We start from the raw sequence: 21,278 nt of genomic DNA, 5'->3' as shown, positions 1-21,278 counted from the left end.
TAGCCCAATATTTTACTCACAAAAAGTGGGGGGAAAGTGGGCTAAAATGTTTAAAGTGGGAGAAAAAGAAAGTGAGAGATTCTCTGATGTTACACCAATTTCCGTGAGATTATCTGGTGTTACATTACTTCCTGTGAGATTTTGGGATGTTTCATCACTTTTCCATGATTCTCTGTGAATATAATTTACAGGTTACTTTAAAAATAATAATTTAAAAACAACAGATCGTTGGATTTATTTGTAATTAACTCCACAGAATACAGCCATCCTTACCTAATTCTATGTTTACTTTTCAGAGTTCCTTTTCTAGCTCCCCCCTGATGCTTTTTTATTATCATTTAACTTTTCATTTAGCTGAAATGTGACCCCGTTAATTAGTGAGGGGCAAGCTGACATTCAGTAAGGCTGAGGTGAAATACTGCAAGTATTTTATTCCCTCCACCTACAAAATATTTTATTCCCTTCTCCCATTTCAATAATCTGGGGGGGGGGGATTTTGGGAGCAGGTTCTTTTTTCATGAGCAAGGCAATAGATAACATTCAGGTACCCCTTTGTGCCTGGGATTCAGGTGGGAACAGAAGTTCTCCTTGGTGAGCCTCTTCACAGCTCCAGTTGGCTGAACTTGGTACCACGTTGTGGTACCATGTTGTGGTTATTCAAAGAACCCTTCTTCAAGTAATGGTGATACGATCATGCAGCCAAATTCAATTGATTGTATTATGACATCACTGTTCCTAAGAAGGATTATTTTTCAAAGGAATAAGAATGGAGCTGAATCTAGAGCCAACTGAGGGTGCAAACATTAGTACACTTTTTCTCCTGCTCATGAGGGAGAAAAAGGGAGCAGCCAGGCAGTGATCAAAGTGATTACCAGTTGGAGAAGGCAAGGAGCTGTACGTTTGTACCCAATGCCAGGTGCTCCTTCTGCATTGGCATGCTGACACAGGGGAAGGAGCATGGCTGGTGCAGATAGCACACCTGGCCTCAGTGGCAGGTGGGGGAGCATGGCAGGGGCAATGGAGCAGGGGAGAGGAGCCGCCTTGGCGCCCCCCTTGGTGCCCCCATAGCTCAGGGACATTTGTCTCCCATCTGCTCCATTATACCTAAGTGCCTGAGCCCTACCATTTTGGGGTTTTGTCTCAATATCTTGGACAGGGCCTGCCTCCATCCTCCATCCTCTCCTGAAATCGTCCACTGCTAAAACTAAACTGCTGATGAAGAACAGAGGAGAGCAGAGACCAAACCCAGAGCAAGAGATGGATCTGAAACAAGCTTAAATCACTGGAACCAGAACCCAAATCAGCAACTGCTTTTTCAAGGTCTGTGTTTCATTTCTGCTTTGAAGATGGATCAGCCATTCATAGACCATGGATCTCTAACTTTTAAAATGTAAAGCCCCTCAAGCTGTTGATTAAAAGGAAAGCTACAAAGTGAAATAAAAACGTAAAGAGTTCGAGCAGGGCCAAAGGAAAAAATGCCAGTACTTAAATACCAGCATCTCCTTTGAATTTTATTTTAGTGTTTCACTTACTAAAGGTAGTGAGACCCCAGAGGAGGGAGGGAGAGAGAGTGTTTTCTTACTGCAAACCAGATGAGTTACTAAGTCATAGATGGAAATCCTGTATCACTTCAGGGTACAGCCACCCATTTTAACCTTTTAAAATAAACACTGGATCCAGTGAAGATTAGATTAAAAATGGGAAAATATATTACACATGTTTAGGACTTTCAGCTGTTTTTTTAACAAGAAATTTCATATTTGGAGGCATAACTACCACTAACTGCAAACCTGAAAGAATTTTTAAATTGTTATACTACTTTCTCACATTGGAAGCAAATTACACTGGACTCTGAAGACTGTTTGGAAACTTCAATTTATTCAAAATGCAGCAGATTGCTTACTTACTCACAGATATATTTAAAAGCAAAAACACCATCAAGTGCTTAGTTATGGCTGTGGAGAACTGAAATGCCAACATGGCCCAGCACCATTTTGTAACATATGACCCAGGGTATACTGCTGCACACAAAACTGCAAAATACAGAAGAGCTAGACTGCCCAGACCACTCACTAGTCAGAGCGGTCAAATGTCTGCCTTTCTCTAGAGATGTGAACACTTTGCAGTCAAAAATTGCCCCAGTTGTATATGGCACATAACCTTCAGAATTAAGTGCAAACATTATGTACAACAGCAACTGATATACATCAGCAAGAAAATATGCACTATATCTATTAGTGTGTACCCCCATTTCAATTCATGAGTCATGAGTATTCACAATTCATGAGTACCCCCATTTCAATTCATGAGTCACCTCAGTGCTTCAGAGGGATCTGCCATTTGATTTGGACCCACTGGAGGGGTTTTTCTAGGGATATGCATGGACTGTGGAAGAATGGTCTGGTGCCGGGGGGTGGCTCTTTAAGGGCGGGGGGGTTGTACTTACCCCTCCCGCCGCTTTTCCCCCTCCGGCGCTCCATTCCTTAGTTCAAATTTTGGGGCGGCAGCATTCCTCCCTGCTGCTCCTGCCCCCTTGTAAAAGCGGAAGTAACTTCCATGCATGTGCCCGCCACTGACGCGTGTGTGTGGTGTGTGCACGTGCGTTAGCGGCGGGCGAATGTGCGGAAGTTACTTACGCTTTTACCATCAACAAGGGGGCAGGGGCAGCAGGGAGGAACACTGTCGTCTCGAAATTTGCACTAAAGAATGGAGCACCAAAGGAGGGAAAGCGGCAGGGGGGGTAAGTACAACCCCTCCCGCCCTTAAAGAGCCACCCCCCTGGCATCGAACCACCAGACCAGGCCACTTGCGAACCAGTTCGCAGGCCTCCAACATGGCCTGCAGACCAGTTTGTGCACATCGCTAGGTTTTTCTCCAAGTTGAATCCTGCCATACTGCAAGGCTTTGTTTCATCCTCTCCATCCCTATCCCTAAAACTGCCTACAGAATCAAGCAGAGAATAGGTGGCTTTCTTGTATCTTCACAATGGCTGAAGCCTCAGAAAAAGTAAAAATCTCCAGAAGCACCTGGAGCACCTGCCCCATTCCCAAGGCTCCAGGGGAATGAAAAGAGGGGGAAAGGGCATTTTAAAATTTCAAACATGAAAAACACAGCCTGTTCCCTTGCTGCTGGGAGTGAAGATACAGCAAAGCAGCCCACTTTGGCCCCAATCAGACAGCATTTCAATGCAAACTTTGTACAGCCCTAATAGCTATTAAGTAGATAGAGTGAAGGGTGTAACAAGCCTTGGCCCACTCGATGTGATGAGTAAGGGCAACTGACTTGGGTCAGGTGTAAGAATCTTCAAGGGTCTGTCTGAAGTTGTTCTCCTTTCAGCCCTGGATGAAGGTAATTTACATATGTCAACTCATTTAAATATATGCACATTTAAACACCATTGACAATTTGTGAAATTTAAAAGGTGACAGGCTTATTTAAGCATACGAAGTGGCAATCCTAGATTTCTAGGTAGAGGGCAGTTATGCTTTCTTGTATGCCCACAATGTATTTCTTTATTGCTTTTACATTCCACCTTTCTTCCAGTTCCACAGACGGCAAGGAGAGATGTTTATTCCAGCTGCCATCAATTTATTTAAGGCGAAGTTGATGGTCCAAATGTTATATGGGGTGCAGTCAGGACCCTATAGCAATTACACACTTTTGGAGGAGGTCCAAGCCAGGTTTTTAGGAGCACTATTTCTGACCCCTAACTGTATTTCTAACAGCACTGTGAAACTGGAATATGGTGTTATTATGATTGAGTCCAGAGCCTGGTATTTAATACTAATAACCTGGGTAAGAATCAACTTAACGTCCTTCAGTCTCCTGTCATTATTATCAGATAGACACGGCTTGAGTTGGCGGGAGAACTGCATAAGGAAATTCTGCAGAAATGGTCTTTTGCCAGAAGCAATCCTCTCAGTGGGATTGGAAAAGGCCAAAGAACTTATCGAACAAAGGATTCGTGATATCGAGATTCAGAATGACCTGACGAGGACACCTGGGGTATTCCAGCTGCTTAGTGGTGCATTGATAACTCACCCAACAGATTGAAGTTCTTCTCATGATTGGTGAGAAGAGCTTCTTCCAGGTCTGTGGGGAGAGTGGGTTCAGCTTGCTATCCCCGAAGATGATCAAAAGGCAGCCCCGGGTGGCTGGATCGGCCGCCCACATGACTTCCAGCTCCATCATGGAGCCAGCGGGGGCTGTGGGGATCCATGCAGCCACCAGAAGTTCCAGGATGCCCAGTGCAAGTGTGCAGGGCATTCTGGAGAGACCCCCAAGCCCAGGAGGCTGCTTGCAGCCTCCCAGTCTCGGGTCTACTCATGTGTTGCTGCATGCCATGGCAACACACGAGGAAAAAAATGGAGCACTCACTACGTTAACCTAATTTAAAGGGAGGGGGAATTAGGGGGCGCTACTCGCCTTGGGAGCACCAGGCTTGCCTGTGAGCCCCGGTGGGTCCCATGATCCCAGGAAAGGGGGATAAGCTCCCCTAGCCTGCTTTCCAGGAGTTGTGGGAATAGCCTTGTTATCTAACCTTCCTTAAATATAGATGGGCTTTCCTGAGGGCCCTCCCCTCAGAATTACTAACTGGGTAGATATAGTAGGGTAGAGAAAGCCAAAGATTACCAGAAAGAAGTCAGTATGTGCTTTATTGACTACAGAGAAGCCTTTGATTGCGTTGACCATGTCACGTGGAATATCCTTAGGAAAATGGGCATCCCAGAACACCTCATTGTTCTCATGAGAAACCTATACACAAGGCAGGAAGCCACAGTCCAGACAGAACATGGTGAAACAGACTAGTTCCAGATTGGGAAAGGAGTAAGACAAGGCTGTATACTTTCTCCTTATTTATTCAATTTATATGCTGAACATATACTGAGAGAAGCTGGATTGGAAGAAGATGAGTGTGGTTTTAAAGTTGGAGGAAGAAACATCAATAACCTGCGCTATACTGATGTCACCACTGTGATAGCTGAGAATGCGGATGATCTGCAAGTTCTAATAATGAAGGTCAAGGAGCACAGTGAAAAAATGGGACTACAATTAAATGTAAAGAAGACTAAACTAATGACAATGGGTATGGCAACCAGCCTCAGAACTGACAGTGAAGATACTGAAGTGGTGCATAGCTTCTGCCTTTTAGGATCGACCATCAACAGTAAAGAATCCAGCAGTCAAGAAATACACCACAGACTAGCAGTTGGTGAGGTTGTAATGAAGGCCTTGGAAAGGATATTTAGATGCTGTGATGTGTCTACAAAGATTAGAATCATTTGGACTGTGGTTTTTCTCGTGACACTCTATGGATGCAAAAGCTGGACTTTGAAGAAGCAAGATAGAAAAAGTATTGACGCTTTTGAACTTTGGTGCTGGAGAAGACTTTTGAGGATACCATGGACAGCCAGGAAAACAAACAAATGGATCACAGAACAAATCAATCCAGAATTTTTACTAAAGGCACAAATGACCAGGCTCAAACTATCATACTTCAGACACATTATGCGAAGACCCAGCTCGCTTGAGAAGTCCATAATGCTGTGGAAAGTTGAAGGAAAGAGAAGAAGAGGACCACCAGCAGCAAGGTGGATGGACTCAATTACGACAGCAATGAATGCACCACTTTGAGACCTTAAAGGCCAAGTTGAAGACAGATCATCCTGGAGAGAATCTATCTGTGTGCTATTGCTAAGAGTCGACACCGACTTGATGGCACTTAATCAATCAATCAATCAGATATAGTAGAATTCCAATAGAGCAGAGATATTGCCTCTGCAATTCAGAAGAGATTGAGTCAGTTGCACATGTGATCTTGTGCCATGCACACTTAGGCTTCCGGCAAACATTAATCGATCCTGTTCGACAAAACCTTCCAGGTCAATCAGACAAATTGTATGTCAAATGTTTCCTAATAGATATGAATTCAATCATATTCAATCATATACTCAGTTCAGAAATTTTGTTGCTCTACAATACAAGTTCGACATATTCTGCCCGTGAATGGCTAGAACGAATGTACAGATATGTTATTAGTATAGCTGTGTTCAAATTATATAACTGTTTTAGGTATACCGATATTAGCTAAAGACCTTAATAAAGACTGACTGATTGACTGACTGACACCTTTCTTCTATCATGGAGCTCAGTGCGGCATACAATGTGGAATTCCTCAGTGTGGGATACCCAGGGAGTCACCTATTCAGGCACTGACCAGACCATACCTTGGGAATGTTGATCTCAAATGGAAATTTGAATGTACATTTCTTCACACCTGAAAACAAGCCAATGCATGCAGCTTAATCTTTTGCACATATGCTTGGAAATTTAATGGGACTTACTTTCATGTAAGTATGTATGGGATTGCATCCTTGAGAACTACTATTACTATTATGAACACAATAATTTCCTTTTTGGATCAGCCCAACATCTATGTAGTTTAGAACTCTATCTAGTCTAGAATTCTATTTCCGACAACATCTGTCCAGATTGCTCTGGGAAGCTCACAAGTAGGGCATGAAAGGTGATGGCTAACCTCTGTTGATTGTCCCCAGAATCTGGTAATCAGAGTTATACTGCCCCTGAACATAGAAGTTCCATTTAGCCATCATAACTAGTAACCTTGACAGACTTTCAAGTTGGATACTTGAAATATTAATATGGAACACAATTTCAAAACCACCAAATATAAAGCATAGTGATAAATGTCACTAAGATTTCATTTTTTAAAAAACTTCAAGATGCAAATTAAGAGTTAAATATCAAAATGATAGGCTTCTGTTAATCCTTCTTATGGAGACATAAATTGTTAATCACACTCCGTGTGCTGCGGTTTAATACCAACTTTAATAAAATTGTTGCCTAGAGCCAAAAGACAGTTGGAATTCTGTCTGTTAAAAGTTTGGTGCCCCATTCGCATTTTCATTGCCGGGGGCTCTCAGGCTGCCATTGATATCAGCCCCTTTGAAATATGCTCATTTTGAAGATACTCTAAATTATTAAACACCTTATTAGGGAACAGATTAGCTAGGGGGGGAAAGAGTTGTATTTAGACAAAGGAAAAAAAACGGTTGGGAGACATGAGGGGGGAAATGGAGGAAATATTATTTACAATAAATGATACAGCTGCACTGTTGATAGATAAAAGTGGTAATCCATAATCCATAATTCATTTTAAGAAATGAACCCATCATATTACATCACAATGTGTGACAAATTGCTACTGTTGAGCTATAAATTACACAGACTCATTCCTGTCATAGTAAAAACTTCTTTGTGGCTTCAAAAAACAATGTCACTACAAGGTTATCCTCTTATTGTTCCATAGGACTTTCCTATCACACAAATCATCTTGCAATTCCATCATAGATTCCAGTGAGAACAAAGGAAAAGTTTCACCATGTGACAAAATCAGGAACATTATTATTTTAAAAGGAAAATTCTTCTGAATAGCATCGAACAAAAAAGAGTGCCTATTCCCTTGATTCCTTAATAATACTTGTCAGTCAGGTGATCTTTGCATATATATATATTTTAAAATCCTCAAGAGATATCATTTCCTCATATACAATGTCTTCTTTACTGTCTGCCTAGAGTTGCTTGTTAGCATGTTAATTGTTCAGTTTAATATGCAAGACAAAGCCTGTTCATTGCTTTGAAGTACTTATGCATGATGTCATGGATATTAGCATATATTTCTTAATTATAAAACAGAACAATCTCTGTTCCCTTCCCTTCCCCCCACTTTGCTGTTAGTGGCTTCTAAAACCAGCCAAGATAATCATTTTGCCACACAGAAGCAGATAAGTCATACAAAAACAGAGAAGTGGAGGGAGAAATCATTTTTTAAAAAAATTAATAACAAACTGGAGCTGCAGTTTGTGTGAAATTAGCAGGGCAGACCTCATATCAGTGTGAAGCAAAGCTCCTTTGCTGCTGCTTAATTAACCAGTCCTGTTTCCATATGAATGAAAAGTTTTCTATCACTCTGTATCTTCCCTAATATCTCTCCACAGACTCCACAATGAGTTAATCTCACTTTCTACAGAAACTTATTTCTGTTCCGAAAGGCTCTCTGCTATTTGCTATAACTCATCTGGTCTTGGCATTGGAACCAAGTAAGTAGTGTCTCATTTGTTCGTTTGGGCTACTTCCAGATGAGGGAATGTTTGCACTTGGTGACTGCAATTGTTGCTAAGTTATTGCGGGGAATCCAGACAAGGGTTCCTTGCCCCGCCTTCTTTTCTAGCACTTCTGTTGCTGTGAAGTTGTTATTTTCCAGGAAAAGCCTACAATATTGAGTTACTCAGAAAAATATAATTCCTCTCTCTAGCTAGAGCTTTTGTTTCAGAAAGGGTGTGGTGTGGATTGTGAGTGCGGGAATATCAACGGCTCCACTGGTCTCCACAATATCATTCAAGACGAGCTGCATATTGCTCCCTACGGTAATGCCCCCTATTTTTTTCTTGTTTTTTTCTTTACAAAACAACAGAGGGTATATTTCTGCCTTGCTCGATCACAGGAATGCACATGCATGCCTTCTTCACGTCTGCAGGTTATCCATTGCATGAGGGTCTGGATGTGGTGCAGTTATTTATTTATTTACCTATCTATCATCATATTTCTATACCCCCTGATATGTGTATCTCTAGGTGGTATATACAATTTAAAACAACAAATAGAAATCAGAGTAAAAACAAGTTGTTAGCACTGAATCAAGTTCAGCCCTTGTGTCTAACATTAGCAACCTCCTCCCCCCCCCACGCCCACCCCACTGTTGTAGTCTCAAAGCAGCCTCTAAATCAAGTAGCCCAAAGCGATGAACAGTCGACGGACGCCCTCCTTCTTTGGGCTGGAACTCAGTGGGGAGAATGAAGCTGACCTGAACTCATTTTAATCTGATGTACTATTTTACATCCTGTTGGTTTTAGAGGATTTTAGAGGAGTGGGGAATCCTTGTTTACTGCCACAAGCCCTGTGGGATGCCCTAGGTTAGGTAATCTGAACTATGTAATTTAAATATAAATAAGTCATGAATTACAGTATGCATGCATGGACTGAAAAATAGCACATGAAGAAGAGGAGACTTTTGTTAAAAGGGTTGCCAGGCGTTAGAGTGCAATCAGAAGTTTTAGGGGGTTTTAGCCTCCTTTTCAAGGGCCCGCAGGAGAAGGTGTAAAATCTTATAACCAGGGGCCAGATTCAAAAGGGCAAATGGTCAAAAGATTTTGGCCTAGTTTGAGAGGTTTTGACCTTACCTCCTGCCCTCTCTGCTGTGTTGTCACGTCTTGAACATTTTCTGTACTCCTACATTTCCTTCTCTTCCCAGGCCTGTACACAAAGGCGCTCTTACCCCTGGACTTCTAGGCCAATGTCCAGAGCCTCCACACCCTGTGGGGGCCTCCAAATCCCTTCAACTCCTGGCACCCATAGAGCCCTGTGGTTTTTCTTTGGTAGAATACAGGAAGAGTTTACCATTGCCATTTCCCGTGCAGTATGAGATGATGCTTTTCAGCATCTTCCTGTAGTGCTTCTGCCCAATACAGTAGCAGAGGGGATTCAAACCGGCAAACTTCTGCTTGTTAGTCAAGCATTTCCCCATTGAGCCATTAGTTGGTGTGTACACATGCCAATGCTCTACTTCTGCTATATAATATGGACATCTATAAACATACATGTACCTCCACAATCACTCATATGGGGGGATTATGTGTCATGATATATGTGGTGTGCTTGTATGCCAGCACAAGAATATCAACTGCCAATAGCAGTGGAATGGCTTATATACTTATGAGGCGAGGAGCTTGTACTAGATTGACAAATTGTGACATGCTACATGGACAAACTCATGAGCATTTCCTCAAATCATTGCACACGACAGGTAGAAATTCAACCAGTGGAGCTTTCTCAGCACGGAGATACAAAGAGGGGGATTCAATGGCCATGGTACAAGGCACAGAAACCCTGCTATCAAAAAAGTTACAATCCAGTCATGGTCTCTGACAGAAAAAGAAAGACTAGTATGAAAAGGCCAACGTCAGTTTCCTCTCATCTGTCTGCCAAGTTTGTCTACCCTAAGTAAGTTAAAAGATGAATTGGGAGCTATCTAAACAAATCAATATGTTGGTTTTTCGCCCCAGATAAAGGTAAATGCAACCAGAATGCCAGTTTCTAACACAGGGATGACCCATTCATTCATTCATTTAGTTTATTTCTATACCGCCCTTCCAAAATAGGTTACAACATTGAAACCATTTTCAACAATTTAAAAACCCAGGAAGCCCAGGACAAACAGATAGGTTTTAAGGGCTCTTCTGAAGGCTAATAAAGAATTCAAATTACAGATTTCTCCAGGGAGTGCATTCCACAACCCAGGAGCAGCTTCAGAGAAGGCCCGCCTCTGAGTCGCCACCAGATGCACCGGTGGCAGCTGGAGACAGACCCTCCTCAGATGACCTTAACACGGCTGAGGATCATGCAGAAGAAGGCATGTCCCCACTTCTGTATAGTGGGGACAATTCTATTCTGATGGTAGCCCAGAGACCAAAATGTATTTTGCCACATAAACTGAGCCTTACACTGATAGCCAAGCACAATAATAAAGCTGTGCCATCCAATGGTCTCCTATTTATGGAGCATATTTGCTCAGGCATAACATTACAGTTGAGTATGCACATTTGAATAGTACATACTCAAAATCAAAAAGAAATCTATCATATTAGAACAGGAGTGAGCAAACATGGCCCTCCAGCTGTTGTTGAACCACAATTCCCAATAAATTGTGGCTGGGGAGGATGGGAGTTGTAGTTCAACAGCAGCTGGAGGGCCATGTTTGCCCACCCCTGCATTAGAACGTGGAACGTTTCTACTGCTTGGAATTTGAAAGCAACCCCCACCCCCACTTTTTCTTACCAATAAAACCATGGGGAAACTTTTAACGAGAACTTCAATAAAATTTAGACGAGTTGTAGGTGCTTGATACACTTGCCTCTGGGGCCAAACCTGGTCCACGGGCTGCGGCTTGGCCATCCCTGACCTAATCCAGAGAGTATTCCTGGATGCTTGATACTTGCATAGCAAGGAGAGATTTGCTTGGTGTGACTTCTTCAGTCATCAAATGGCAATGAAGACAGAAGATGCTCTCCCTCCATTTCTCTGTGTCAAACTTAAAACAACTAAAAGACACAGAAGTGCCTTGTGTGGGGCAGCCATTAGCAACCCTAACACACAGAGAGGAAAGTATGTGGGAAAGGGGAGCTACCATACGAAATGATGAAGGGTCTGAAAATATGCACCTTGCCCGAACAGCCTGCACTCTGTTTTTTAACTTCCTTGTTAGCTCAGAAAGAATACTGTGTTCCATTCAGAGAAGTCGGAGATGTAAAAGTCCTGTTTGCTCATCAATAGTCTGTTGCACCATAATGGCCAGGCTGCCAGCTACGCAGTGTTTCTGCAGTCCTTTCTAAAGCAGCAGTTCCTGACAGAGATATACATTAAGTGATGCACGTTTATGAGCTCAAACTCTGGGGAGGTGGTTTCAAAATAACCTTGCTGCACAGAAAAATCCCTTCATGCAATCTGTAGCCTGTTAGCTGCTTTTGCTCCCTAGGTGGCACCATCGATTAAGTAGCCCATTTTTGTTCTGACCAACAGGAGATGTCCTAAGCCTTTGCAGGTGGTTGGTGAGCTGAGGGTAGGAAAGAAAACCTGCCGGCTGAAATACTGAATGGACATGGAAGGCACAGTTGAGGTTAGCCTTGTTAAATCTGAATGCTCCCCAGTTGTCCTGTTAAATGTAAATGCTTTATGTACTGTATACACTTGCCCGGACTGTCAGCAATGAATGAGCTGTCATTATGAACAATGCCTGCTGTATATTGAGTGTATACAGTGAAGGTTCAGTGTAACAGATCACTGGGAAATGAAGGTGAAGGTTGTACTTTAACTCTACATGATTGTGTCAACTGGCAAACAGACAGTGACCTCACAGTAACCAGCCTGATGAAATTACAACCAGTCGCTGGGTGGTGGGGGAGGCAAGGGAAAAGGGAACTCTGATATCCTTAAAGAGAATGCATAGCAAATATAAAGAGGCTTATATTTCTTCCCCACAAAGCCTTTTAATATCAGTTTTGTTTTTACCAGCTAAATTTTGTCCCAGCATTGTATCTCCTGCTTTTATCTATTGTTTAGCACACCATCAGTGTATTCTCCCCAATCACCAATTGTTGGTGAACTAACACTTTTATCTATTGTTTGGTGTGCTAAAGGTTTGGGAACTTTTGTTGAAAAGCGGTATATAAATATTTGTTGTATTCATATTCATAATATTTTAGCGAATGTATGTATTCTTTATTTGGGTGCACTGTTGTTGTTGTTGTTGTTAGACACCTTAGGCTTTATTTACAGAAAGGTGGGACAGAAAGAAAGAAGAGCAAGCTATGAAATTTTGCTGTGAAATTTGAACCCTTCTGTAAGAAGTCTGAGATGGCACCCCTGCTGCTAGTATGTTTTTAGCAGGTGAAGATGTTTCCATCTCAACTATATTTAGGAAAACCTTTACCTGCTAAATTCCTGGGTGTCAAGCTGCTGTTAAAGACACAGACATATTCCATCCCATCCTGAGAGTTAGGCTTGGCTGAGAGTGCATAGCTCAAGGTAGCCCAGTGAACTTCATGGCTGAGGGGAAGTCTGGACCAAGTGCTTCCCAGTCCAGGCCCAACATTCTATTCCTCTTCACACAACAAATGAGTGTAGAATGGACATGTGAAAGGTTTAGTGGGACTATGCCCACTTATCCTGTGCCTGATCACTACACATTTATCCCAAGGTCTGAACAGAGCCTACACCAGGGCTACTCAACTTTGCCCCCCACCGCAGATGTTGGCCTTCAGCTCCCATGATCCTTGGCTTTTGGCCACTGTGATTGGGGATTATGGGAGTTGTGGTCCAAAAACAGCTGGGTAGCCTAAACTGAGCAGTTCTTCTGGCCTACACACAGAAGAGATTCTATATGGATAAACCAGGGGCAACTCTAGAACAATGGTTTTGGGGATCAAAGGGGTGGCAAAGGACATTATATGGGGAGTGAGGATTTTGCTATACATTGAATACTCACAGAGGCAAGGTAATTAATGTTGTCAGTGTATTTATCTTATTAATTAAGCTTGCTTGACACTTTCAAACTTATTAGAAAATGAGCCTGCTTCCTCTATCTTCTTGCAATAGGCCAAGCTTTCCAGTCTGCTTACAGGCTAGTTTTTAATTCCTGTCCAAGACCATGTGGCAGGAAAGTGGTGGGGGAAGAGGTCAGTACCAGGCCAGCTGAAATTTGTAGGGGAGATGTACCCCACCTGCCCGCGTACACATGGTCTCCTTCAGCTCAGTTCCTGTCCTGGAAGGAAGCTGGCCTGGCTTCTGGGAGGCTGGAGTCTTCTTCTTCTTCTACTACTACTACTACTACTACTACTACTACTATTACTACTAAAGGTAAAGTAAAGTGTGCCGTCAAGTCGAGTTCGACTCCTGGCGCCCACAGAGCCCTGTGGTTTTCTTTGGTAGAATACAGAAGGGGTTTACCATTGCCTCCTCCCGTGCAGTATGAGATGATGCCTTTCAGTATCTTCCTATATCGCTGCTGCCAGAGGGGATTCAGACCAGAGGGGATTCAGACCAGCAACCTTCTGCTTGTTAGTCAAGCATTTCCCCGCTGCACCACTTAAGGTGACACTACTACTACTGATATTTATATACCAATCTTCTCAAAGCACTTTACATAGAAAAATAAATAATGCATAAATAAGATGGCCCCCTGTCCCCAAAGGACTCACAATTTTTTTTAAAAAGGCTGATACCAGAACCAGCCACTGGCGGGATGCTGTGCTGGGGTTGGATAGGGCCAGTTGCTCTCCCCTTGCTAAATGTAAGAGCACCACCACTTTAAAAAGTGTTTCTTTGCTCAGTTAGCAGGGGTAAAGGTAGGAGTCAGTTAGCAGGGGTAAAAGGTAGGAGTCTCCTACCTTCATGGCTGCATTGACTTATGCTTTTTGTTCTGGGGAAGAGAAGTGAGTAAATGAGGCTTCTTTAAACAACAGAGGCCTCTGAAAATAATTAATTCAAGCTATAGGTTCACAGTATAGTCTGATTGTATTGGCTGACACTTTGTTGTGGAGATCCAATCTGGTGGATGAGGGAACAGGAAATATTTGTTGTGGAGGGGGGAGTTCCTGCTACCCCTTGGAGTCATCCATTTCACTTATGTGGCGTGAACAAGGCTACTATCTATTAATACATTTGCTTTATTTAAAGTGGATCCATTTAAGGCTACATTGCAAGGGGAGGAAAGGACATTTTAAGAGTATTAATTGTAGTTTTCTTTTTATACTTTATGATCACTACAGAACCAAATCACTTTATTGCGGTCAGTGACCAGCTTGATACAGAATACAGAATATCATATTTAAAACAAGAGTACATTACATGAGCTAATACACATATGATAAAACTACTACTAATGAAATCTTGTCCATAACAGTTATTTACCAGGAGTGTCCATAACTAACGACTTTCGTGACTTATATGCAGCAGCACAGAACTTAGCAACTTAAAGTGATTCCTGTATATTGTTCTGACAGTAACCAAGAAACAGAATTCATCTGACTGCCCTTGAAATTTGTATAACAAAGTTCTGTAACTATGAAGATCAAAGACATCAGCTCAGGAAGAAAGAGTCATTCTTGGGGCGGGGTGGGGGGTGGGTGAGGCAAAGAATGTTTTGCCTTTGAAATGCACAGCTCATGCAAAGGCCCATTTGTTACAACAGTAGTCATTCTGCGTACACCACCATATCTGCCAACATGTCCCTATTTTCCCATTCTTTTGAATCAGAAAATAGGGACATGTGGGCAGGTATGCACCACTCATCCTCAATGGAAGCCAATGCCCAATATGCGGCCATGGCTAAAGCACTGATCAGCATAATTGTTCCCAACAGTCCCATTCACCTAGAAATGCTTTTCTCACAAGTCTAGGCAGACAACAACAGAAAAACCTGTGGATTAGTGTGACAGCAATGTTTAAGAAGAATTTGGTATCATGTGCCTCTGAGCATATGGTGAGTACTGTTACCTATGCAACCTATGCAGGTAGTGGATTGGAGCATGGAGGAACTAGCCAAATTGTGTTTCTGTGGTAATGATTTTGTAAGCCAATACAATAGCTCAGACTGGACATCAGATCTCATGCCCCATGGCGTGAACATGATGGGCCATCAAATCTCCTTGCTTTCTGGGGGGGAGCTCAGCTGGAGCTGCCACACTCATAATTATCCTGTAAACCCAGGGTTTTTTGCTTTAGTTGAATGTATTTGTGTTTTAAAATGGAGGGTGTCATACTAGCGTAAAAAGGCCAGAGGGGGCCTGTGTTGAATACATGAACATTGCCCACCCACCCTCCCCTTTTTTTCTGGTCCAGCAAGGAAAGAGGCTATTCTGCTTCTTAGTAGCGTGCAAGCTGGCTGTCGAGTGCAGTGGCAGCAGGAGCAGCAAGAGTGAGGCAGCAGTGACAGCCAGAGTGGGGCCAGAGCAGGGCTGATGGTGGTGGCCACAAGTGGCAGAGGACAGAGCAGCATCATTACTTGCTTCAGTTCTGGCTTTCAAGCAGCTGAAATACAGGCAAAATATCAACAAGTGTTGCTTACACCCTCATAGGCTAGCCAAAGTTGCAGCTGTTGTGTGTATCTGCCTGTCATGTAGCTGTTAAATGTATTGAGCCCTCTGGCACTTACAAGGAACTCAGCAGCCCTTCCCCCTCATGAGGGAGGAGAATTGGTCTAGTGGTCGTGAGCAGGAAGGGTCTGACTTGGTTTGCATTTGGATGCAAGCACTGTAAAATATTCCCCTTAGAGGATGGGGCCACAGGTTCAACTCCTGGCAGCATCTGCAGGTAGGGATGGGATACACTCTTGCCTGGAGTGCTGCCAGTCAGTGTAGACCAGGCATCCCCAAACTGCGGCCCTCCAAATGTTGATGAACTACAACTCCCAGCATCCCTAGACACAATTTTTGTGGCTGAGTATGCTGGAAGTTGTAGTTCAGCAACATCTGGAGGGCCGCAGTTTGGGGATGCCTGGTGTAGACCAGGGATTCTCAAGGTTGGGTCTCCAGATGTTATTGGATTTCCAAGTCCCATAATCCCCAGCTCAAGTGGCCTTTAGTTGAGGATTATGGGAGTTGAAGTCCAATAACATCTGGGGACACAATGCTGAGAATCCCTCGTGTAGACAGTAATGAGCTAGATCAGGCCTGCTCAACTTAGGCCCTCCAGCTGTGTTTGGACTACAACTCCCATAATCCCCAGCCACAGTGGCCAACAGCCAGGGATTATGGGAGTTGTAGGCCAACATCTGCAGGAGGGCCAAGGCTGAGCTACCCCGAGCTAGATGGGCCAATGGTCTGACTCAGTATAAGGCACCTTCCTGTGTGCCTACTTCCAAAAATCCAAAATACTGGGAATGAACAGATGGGTGTTTGGATGGGAGACGCTCCTCACACAGTTGTAACAGTCCCCCATGCCTGTGTGATTATTACTAATATATTTTGCATGCCATTCTAACTCTACAATTGGTATAGTTTCTGGTGGCATGAAGGAGAATCAGCATGTGTGTGTGCTTACAGTGAGTTTGGCATTGAGGAGGAGGCATCATGGGCAAGATCTCTTCCTGACCCGAAACAATGGCCTTTTACTTATAAGCAAGCTTTCCAGAAACCAAAGCAAGTCTTTTCCATTCAGACCAGATAATAGCATCCTGAAAAGCACAGCAATCTGAGAAAACAGTTGTTTGTCAAGCCATGCCCTTGTTTATAAAACACTGATCAAAAAGATGCATAGCCTGGCACCATATTTTGTCACACGTCCCTAGCAGTCCTGAGCTGAGCACACTTAGAACCAGGCCCGTAGCCAACTGGTGGCATGGGGTGTACCTGCCACACCAACAAATTCTCTTTCCTCCCCAGCCTCACTGACAGTTTTCACTGAACATTTTATAACCTGCCTCCCCTGACTTCTGCTATCCTCCCCAAAAGGTTTTTTTGAAGCTGGTTACAAGCCTGCTTAGAACCACTGATTTCAATGGGCTAAGGCACAGCTAACTCTGCATAAGAATAAGATCAGGCTACAACTCCTTACATGCGAGGTGGGAGGTGAAGTCCTCACAGACAGGACTTCAGAGCCTGTGGCTAACAGGGAAGGTTGAGCCCCCACATGTCTCTAGCTTTTTTACAAATTAAGCACTAGAGAAAAGAAAGCTGTTTGCAATGACAGGCATTATAGGAGAGCAACAGGACATGGCTGGAAATATATTCCTTTGGGCAGAGGAAAGGGGAGCATGCCATGCTGCGAAATGAGAAAGGTCAAGACAGGTAAAATATATCTTTCAAGAGATCAGCTAGAGTTGTTTAGAATCTGCTGTAAGCATTTCTCTGTTTTGCTCCCTTGCTGGAGGCCCCATGAGTTTGAAAACTTGCAACACTTATTATAAAGGTATGGAAGATTAATGAATGATATGCATTTACCTATTCAATACACCTCATAGTGTGAGACCAACATCACACAAATGCTGCACAAACTTCCAGCCCCATGGACAGGGCTGCATTTCAGATTTCAGCAGGGGGCAGATGTAAAGAGATTTTAGGGGGAGGAGGAGAATTACAGAAGGTTTAAAGGGATAGTCATGAACCTTCTTTGTCGTTAACCCTGCCACTTACTGAGATTACATCGGGAGGTTTTATTACGGCTGCCACCAGCTCGTTTGGTGGTGATGTGGGGCCGGGCCTTCTCTGTGGCTGCCCCAGGGTTTTGGAATGTGCTCCCTTTCAGTATAAGACCTTCTCCATCTCTGGATGCCTTTAAAAAAAACACTCAAGACACACTTTTTCTCTGGCCTTTTGCTAAAACTATTTTGAAATGTTTTTTGTTGAAACTATTTTTAAAATGTTAGATTCTTAGAATTATTTTAATAGTTGTTACTGAGTTAGATTTATTGTTTTAAGTTGTGTACACAGCCTTGAAATCTAGGTGTTGTACAGTTTATAAATGTAATAAATAAATAAATAAATAAATAAATAAATTTGATCCTTTGTTGACCTCTGTGGTGAACAAATGGGAAAATCTGGGGTGAGTCAAGAATGGTTTCGTAACTTTAAGGGCAAAGTGAGTAGATGTCAACTCCTGGCAAATGGCCTGCTCCTACTGTTTGCGACTCTGTATAAGGCAATTCAGAAGCTGTGATAAAGAAAACCAGTCGGCAGCTGAAGTCCACAAAACAATTTTCTCTTTTCTCATCAGCAGTACAAATAACAGCTAAATGTGCCACCCTCCTGGACTGCTGCCCTTACTAAGCCTCCCAGCAAGTTGATACCATCAGTCACCTTGAAAGCATGTCTTATTTTAACTGAAAATAAATAATATAAAACATAACATTCAAGTATATTTATTATTATTACATTAATGTTGAAGCCCATTTTACATGCCTAGCTTGGTTGCACCTGAGGCAGGTGCTCTCCATTGCTCCTATCTAGTTACATGAGTGGACTTAAACCATCCTTAATATATCTTATCTTCCAAAGCCTCCAGGGAGGCGCATTCTATCAAGATTTCTTCCCTGTGTCCAGCTGATCTTTGAATTAGGAAACACCTCCCAATGTCCCATTAATAATCCTGGCCTTCCTGGCCTTCCTGAAGTGGACAACTTCAGTTATGAAGTTCCCTCTTTATGGAAACATTCCGAAGCGTGAAGTGAATACTACTACCATGCTCCATCGCAACTTTTCTTGCACCTTTAGGCAGCAGATCTGTATTCCTGTCAGTCATTATTTTCAGCAGCTTGCTTTGCCCAAGTTAATTGGAAGTGTTATGTGTTCCCTAGGACTTGCTTTGCAAAATTGTTGGCACCAACTGTAAGCAAGAAGTACTTTGCAGGGGAACAGAACAATGGCATCAGAGCAGACCTCCTTGCATGACTCCTTAGAAGTTAGCTACAGTCAGTCGACATTTGCAAGAGCTCAGCTAGGAACAGAATGGACAAGGCAAAAATCATTCCCTACTTCCCTTTAACAAGAAAATGCAGCTATATTTAACCTCAAGTGTCAAAATATTTTCCTCTCTTTTTTATGCACATTATGGGTGCTGGATGTGCTGTATAATAATTCGACAAGAACCTGGTATAAAATGACTGGAAGCTTTTTTAGAAACAAAGCAGCCCTCTCCTGGCTCCTACCTGGACATAACAACTCAGGGGCATAACAAGGCTGGAGTGGGCCCAGAGACAAAATTTTAAAATGGGCCCCTCGCTGATGCACACACACACACTTCACAATATATGGTCATGTGACTTGCCTCATGTGACTTGCCTCTGGGGGGCTCCTCGAGGTGTGGGGAGCCCCAGGCAGCCGCCTCCCCTTGCCTAATGGTAGCTATGCCCCTGTAACAACTGCTAACCCAGAATGAAAAGTTAAACCTGACTAAAGCAACCACTTTGCTAAGAGGCCATGTAAAAGTAAGTATACAATTCAGGATGGGAACACCATCAAATTCACAATTGCCTACAACATATATTCCCCACAATATGGAAGCTGGGAATACCAATTACAATGAAACAGTGATTTAGCTAGTAATTCTAGATTTAGCTTCTAATTCTAGAGCTAAAAATTTTTTTGGAAGAAGTGGAAGGCAGCAACTCTCACATCATACACAGACCGTACGAGTAAACTCTCTTCCACATCTATGAAGAAAATGATCCCATTGTACAGGAAGGACTGGAAAATATATGAAGTCTGATCTCATACGAAAAAGTTGAACTCCCCCGGGCCCCCCCCCCCCCGCTGCTAAATATCTATGTCCTCCTCTGCTTCCATGCCCTCTAACACTTCACGGATGAAAACAGGTGAATCTATTCACCTGAAAGTATAGCAAGATGTTTCCGTAACACCTGTACACTCCTGCCAGGGATCACCTCCTGCACTGGCCTCTGAAGTAGAATATGTTTTAAACTAAAGAATAGATCTGGTTGTGCTTATTCATCTCAAACATTCTCAGCAACAATTACTATCTAGAATAGATTAGTAGGACTAGAACCCATATGTGAACTTAAATACTTATGCATTAGAGTCCCAGACTCATAAAGGTTGTCCTCATGACCCAATGGGGAGAGCAGAAGGAAAGGGGGGCTCTTACATTTCTGCTCCCACATGGCACGAGCGTCCTCTGGGCTCTGCCATCCACGTGTCCATGCAAGCAGTGTGGTGGCGAGCTCCAGAGCTCAGATGGGAGGGAGGAAACCTGCGCTGGGTTCTCCAGAATCCCACAGTGCAATGCATGAGCAGTGGAGTGGCTGCCCTCAGCAATGCAGCACCTCCACTCTTTCCGCTCAACTCTCTGATAAACATGGCCACTGGCTGCCCGGGAGCAGTGTTGGAAGCAGCAGTGCACACGATGAGTGGAGGAGGGAGGAAGGGGTTTGTTCTCCTCCTACCTCACTTTAACCTGGGTAGCCAATCTGGGCTATCCAGGGGTGGAGCTTTTGGGTCGGGAGAGCTCCTGCTGCTGGAGACAACCATATCTACCTGGGTAGAAGAGGGTTAACCCGGGGGACTCTGGTCATGAGAGCAGCCTTATAGAATTGTAGAGTTGGAAGGTACTAGAGGTCTTCTAGTCCAGTCCTCTGTTCAGTGGAAGAATTTGCTACAGTGTGCCTGAGTGATGGCTATCCAGCCTATGTTGGAAAATCTAAAAAGAAACATAATGTAGATACCAGTAACAACCATTTTTCTTTGTCTGGTAAACAAGGGCAAACTAGAGCATATGTGCTGTTTTTGTTTTGTTTTGTTAAACTTTTTATTTATTTAAGCTGGTTAGGGTTAGCAATAGTGCTCTTTGGACTCATGGATCTTTGGATCAATAGTGCTCTTTGGACTCAAAGACTTTTGCCTTTATTTTAATCTTCTCTAGACTGTGAATTAACATATAATTTTTCAGCTTGTGATGCTTTGTTGGCTTTTTCTCTCTCCCACATTTGTGTATACAGATCTAGGTTTTCTTTTTCTTTTTTAAAGTAAACTTGTCACACAACAGTTACATGGAAAAATTAAATTTGAAATAGGAATATTTTTGCTCTCAACCATGTAGGGTTGTGATCTGAATAACTGCAAATATGCAAACACCTGGGCTGTATTTTTTAATTATTATTATTTCCAGCATGGAGCAAGAGTAACAGATATGAT

At 43.0% G+C, this 21,278-nt stretch overlaps 1 protein-coding gene and 1 long non-coding RNA gene across 8 annotated transcripts in view; one reads left to right on the top strand and one right to left on the bottom strand.

The window, feature by feature from the left end:
* LOC128324989 (cadherin-6) overlaps positions 1 to 21,278 on the bottom strand; it is a 278,253-nt gene that overhangs the window by 241,444 nt on the left and 15,531 nt on the right. The window lies entirely within an intron of this gene.
* LOC128324991 (uncharacterized) lies at positions 1,014 to 18,477 on the top strand. 3 transcript variants are annotated; one of them, XR_008307206.1, is made up of 10 exons: positions 1,014 to 1,320; positions 6,153 to 6,350; positions 7,331 to 7,512; positions 8,019 to 8,120; positions 8,336 to 8,447; positions 9,884 to 10,080; positions 11,656 to 11,752; positions 13,231 to 13,491; positions 15,033 to 15,115; positions 18,346 to 18,477. It is a non-coding gene; the product is annotated as an uncharacterized LOC128324991 (long non-coding RNA). The 3 variants fall into 3 exon arrangements; XR_008307207.1 differs by lacking the exon at positions 1,014 to 1,320 and having other exon boundaries at positions 3,441 to 6,350; positions 18,349 to 18,477; XR_008307205.1 differs by lacking the exon at positions 1,014 to 1,320 and having other exon boundaries at positions 3,441 to 6,350.

This window comes from Hemicordylus capensis, chromosome 4, assembly GCF_027244095.1.
Source record: "Hemicordylus capensis ecotype Gifberg chromosome 4, rHemCap1.1.pri, whole genome shotgun sequence".
Taxonomy (NCBI): domain Eukaryota; kingdom Metazoa; phylum Chordata; class Lepidosauria; order Squamata; family Cordylidae; genus Hemicordylus; species Hemicordylus capensis.
Note: the sequence above shows the minus strand (reverse complement) of the source record. Positions and strands in the feature narration are given on the sequence as shown.